The sequence below is a fragment of the Peromyscus maniculatus genome, chromosome 8 (assembly GCF_049852395.1).
Source record: "Peromyscus maniculatus bairdii isolate BWxNUB_F1_BW_parent chromosome 8, HU_Pman_BW_mat_3.1, whole genome shotgun sequence".
Classification (NCBI taxonomy): Eukaryota; Metazoa; Chordata; class Mammalia; order Rodentia; family Cricetidae; genus Peromyscus; species Peromyscus maniculatus.
This window is the reverse complement of record NC_134859.1, coordinates 27,786,442-27,791,495: the sequence shown is the minus strand read 5'-3', so window position 1 is coordinate 27,791,495 and position 5,054 is coordinate 27,786,442.

Genomic DNA, 5,054 nt, shown 5'->3' with positions numbered 1-5,054 from the left:
GGGGGCTACGGTGTTAATTTTGTTCCCATAACAGCAGCTGAAGCAGATTCTGTGACATTCAGAACCAATTCTGGTTTCAGTCAAGGTCACTGATTCTGAACCCACAAGTCTAATGAAGGTTTTTGCTGTTTGACTCTATATTGAGTAAATGACCTAGTGTGCCAGAATGCAGAAATCCTGCCTCAAAAGCCATCTGGGGCAACCTTCAGCTTTGTATGGTTGTGAAACTAGTGGTTCTGACCAAGCATCAGTGCTAAACTCAGCTTGAATAGCTTCACTGAGAATGGTATGTGTGTACCCAAACACCCTGTTCAGACTGCATGAAGGCAGAAGTTTCAAGGAGAGGTTTTGTTGGTTTGGTTTTTTCTTTTGTTTTCCCTGGACATCAGTTGATGCTAATGAGCTTTTAGTTCTCAGTTAGGTGTCACAGTGACATGTGTACTTTATTTTGGAGATGAGCTGCCATGTCATTCTGTGAGCTGTGGAGGACAACTGCCTTGGAACTTGCGCTATAACCTAGGTTGGCCAAAAGCACCTAACACCAAATACCTTTTGACCAGGGTTTCTGTACAACTTGTATTTTTTTTCACACGTACCCTTTTGGGGAAACTGGATGCCAGATTTAGCATGTAGACAGCAAAGCTGAGTGTAGGAGTGTAAACCCAGCACTTGGGAGGCCAAGGCACAATTATCACCACAAGTTCCAGCCTGATTAAGTCTCGGTCTGGAAGACATGCTTGGCAAATGGAGTCACCCTGCACACCTTCCCTCACTTAAGTTCCTAGGCTTTCAGGGCCAAGTCCGGTGTATGTGTTTGTGTGAGTTTATATACACCATGTGCATGCACGGCCCACAGGACACAAGAGGACAGAAGAGTCCCCAGAAACTCGAGTCACAGATGGTTGTCTGTGAAGAGGTCCTCAGCGAGAGCAACAAGCACTCGTTAACTTCTGCGTCATCTCTCCAGGGATTCTACCTGCCTGTACCTCATGATGGCTATTTGGTGTGTTTGTTTTTGTTTTTAATTTGAGACAGGGTTTCTCTGTGTAGCCCTGCCTGGCCTGGAACTCAGAGATCTGACTGCCTCTGCCTCCTGAGAGCTAGGATTAAAGGGATTCACCACCACTGCCCAGATGGTTTAGTTTTCTTAAGACAGGAACTCAGTCCAAGTTAGCCTCAGATTCCCTATGTGGCCAAAGATGGTCTTGAACTTCTGATCCTCCTGCCTCCACCTCTTAAATGCCAGTATGACAGATGTGCCACTACACCCATCTTAAAGCGCTAGAAAGTAATCCCAGTGTCAGTCTAGGTGTGTGCTTTTTTTTCATGTTCCACAGACATCAAGGGGAGGTGGTGAAAGGCCATCGAACTGATCTGTTTTTCCCTATATGTGGTCAGGAAAGGACTTGATACCCTGGTGTTTATGATCCTACTTAACTAGCTGGGTACGGTGGCACAAGCCTTTAGTCCCAGCCCCCTAGAGGCAGAGGCATATTGAGTTCCAGGCCAATCCTGGCTACAAAATGAGACCCTATCTCAAAAATAAATAAAGGCATGGTCCCCCTGTTCCTAGAAGACTTTTCCACCGATGCATGGTTGGGGAAAGTGTAAATCTGGCAAATGTGGAGGGCTCCACTAGGATTGCTCAGTGAGTCCAGCAGTTGGACCCATGAAGCAGCTCCAAGCAATTCTGTAAGAGATGGAAGCCACTCTGCTCTGTCTTCGTGGTGTAGAACATCCTCAGCCATGTGCTTGTCTCCTGGTTTTAAGTTTTCACATCTTGGTTTAGACTTAGTCTTGAGACTTTGAGAAATCCCCATCTGTCCTGTAATTTCAGTGTCCCCACCCCTCTGGTTATATTCCCACCATATCTACACCCACACCATATTGTGACTTTGACCCAGGTACTTGTCCACTGGTGAAGTGTCTCCAGAGGCTTGGCCATACTGCAGGCTATTCAGTATGAATACAGTAAATTCATACTCATGTGCATCTGTATACAGCTCGCCATAGATTACTTAATTTTTTTTTCACTTACATTGTGGATTTATACCGGTTATATTCACCTTCCACTCTTAGAATCCTGACTGCCCCCCACTCAGACTTTGAGCATACTAGGCAAGGGCTCAACACTGAGTTCTATCCCTAAGGCTTTTGTGTCTTGGGCAGCTTACGTAGACTTCTCTAGCCCGGCACAACATTCAACTTGGGATCTATCTCAGCTTCAGGTGACATACCAGAACCACCAGTCGTGCTTCGAATCTGTTTTCTTCTTCTGCATGTGCCTGTCTTCACAGCACTGCAGCCAGTTTGGACACATCACATGACGTCCAGCTACAGAGGCTGGGCCTTGCTTAGCCTAGCCTAGTGACTCATGTCACAGTAGTGGGTCTACATCCAAGCTTCAGCAGAAGGCCAAGCCATTGGTTCTTCAGAGGTGCTCAGGTGCAAGACATTGTGTCTGTCTTGATAAGGTAGGGGACCACTTGAAGAATGTTAGCTGGGGACTCCTAGCAATAGTGGAGAGGGTGCCTGAACTGGCCTTCCCCTGTAATCAGATTGGTGACTACCCTAATTGTCATCAGAGAGCCTTCATCCAGTGACTGATGGAAGCAGGCACTGGGCCCAGCACCTAGAGTCCAATTGAAGAGAAGGGAGGATTATATGAGCAAAGGGGGGGGGTGCAAGATCATGATGGGGAAACCCACAGAGACAGCTGACTCTTTTTGAGCTAGTGGGAGCTCATTGACTCTGGAGTGATGGCTGGGGAATCTGCATAGGACCAAACTAGGCCCTCTGAATGTGGGTGTCAGTTGTGTGGCTTGGACACTTTGTGGGGCCCCCGGTAGTGGGACCAGGATTTATCCCTGGTGCATGAACTGGCTTTTTGGAGCCCATTCTCTATGGTGAGATGCCTTGCTCAGCCTTGCTCAGCCTTGATGCAGGGGAGAGGGGCTTGGTCCTGCCTCAACTTGATGTGCCAGACTTTGTTGACTCCCCAGAGGAGGCCTTACCCTCTCTAAGGAGTGGAAGGGGTAGGGTGAGGAGGTAAAAGGAGGGGAGGGAAGGGAACTGTGGTTGGCATGTAAAATGAAAAAATATATATATAGAAAAAACGAAGTAAGCTGGCCTGATGGGTTTTGGGGGTTGTTTTTTGTTGTTGCTGTTGTTCGTTTTTTCATGCTATGAGTTCCTGATCTTGCCTCTAAAACTACTGCTGTCAGTTCACACAGTATTCAAGATAGATATGGGCTTTTTGGTGGCATTCTGAAGACAGCAGGTGGGAGTGAACAGTGAGTGTTAAACACAAACCTGAAAGATGTTTTTGCAGAGGCTGTGTTATCCTCAGTGTTAAGCTGGCCTGAAAACCCTGCCTTTTACAACCAGCTTAGCGAGAACTGCGATGTCCAAGTGGAAGAGTATGATGGAGCCCAGGAGGCTGTTGAGACTGCTGTGCAAGTTAATGGTAGCTTTATTTGCTGGGGGTCGGGGACCTTTATTTGAGACAGGGTCTCATGTATCCCAGACTGGCCTTGAGCTTAGTATATAACTAAAGATGACCCTGAATGTCCTATCCTGTTGAGCTTGCTTTTCAGATAGCAACTTCTATTGTAGCCCAGGCTGGCATCAAACTCAAGAACTTCCTGCTTCGGCCTCCTGAGAGCTGGGACCTGGCTAAGCGCTTTAAAGGAGATCATCCAGTTAAAGGTAACCAAGACCTTTACCAAGTCAGATACCGCACAGAAAAAAAAAAGTGGTGCTTTCCTCCTAAATATGCTTTCCTCTAAGCTTGTCCTTGGGATCAAAAGCACAGCCAGAGTTGCTGGAGTTCAACAGAGCTGTTCCAATACAATGCAGCAGCCTTGTTAGCCTACATCTAGAGGCGGCTGCCAGAACTGTACCTCTCTGCTCCTTTGGCTGTCTGTGGTCACTCCTCAGGCACAGCTGCTAGTTCCCCTTGCTACAACTGCTATCAAGCCCTGAGAGTCATAGGCCATTAGGTGGTCACGAGATGTGAAGGAAACACCACTTGAAACAGCGCACTGGAAGAACGGCAGCATCCTGCTGCGGGTACAGTGCCAGGCTGATGCTCGATCGGGCCATCACCTGGGCTCACACTTGCCATATCATGAGCTAACAAAATGCAGCTTCCAGTCAGTGCCTTCACCTGAAAGTCAGGAATCCACAAACTCAGGACTTGAAGTTCCAGCAGTACTCAGAGGCCAGGGATGAAAGGATCGAATGAGGTCAAAGAAGTATTTAGATGTTAAGGACATGAGCTTTGCTAGCTGTCTGTGAGACACACTGTTTGCAAGCATGGTTTGAACCCCCCAGAATAATGTGCTCTTGGCAGTTCTGCCTCATGAAATGATCCAGACTCCAGTGGCTCCTTTTTGTGGATATTCAGCTCAACTGAATCGCAACAGTGTTGGACATTAAAGATTACATATATCCTCTGTGGTACCAGGCAGCCTTCTAGAGTTTGCTGTACTGAAATGGGGAGGTCTAGATCAGACACACACACAAAAATCTCAATTGCCTGACAGGTTTTCAGAAACTAATTGTTTTTTCCTGACAACCAAGAGTTTCTGGTTCCAAGGCCAATCCTATAGGCTATGGCAGATATCAGTGTATTTGGGTAGGACTCTGCCTGAAGGGGGGCGGGGGAGGGGGAACGGAACTTGGTATGTATTGGATGACCTTGAACTCTAACCCTGAGTGCTGAGATTGCAGGCCATGTGTGCCATCAAAGAAACCCACCAATACTGTGTCATTACCCCATTCAGGCAGACTGTTTCCCTCAGAAAAGCAGTCTGCTGAGTGCAGGCCTATCAAACCTTCTGCTCTGGGCAGAAGAGACCCATAAAAAGCCTTAGTGACCAAACCTGTAGTTCCTCCTTAGGAAGCAGTACTTCTTCCCAGAACACAAAACTCGGCTGAATTCTAAAGTTGTTTTGTATTTGTTTTTTAAAGAAAACACAAAAGCCACTTTTAAAGGTAACCCCTAAAAACAAAAAAGCTAACCCCTACACAGTAAAACAGTTTTTAAATAA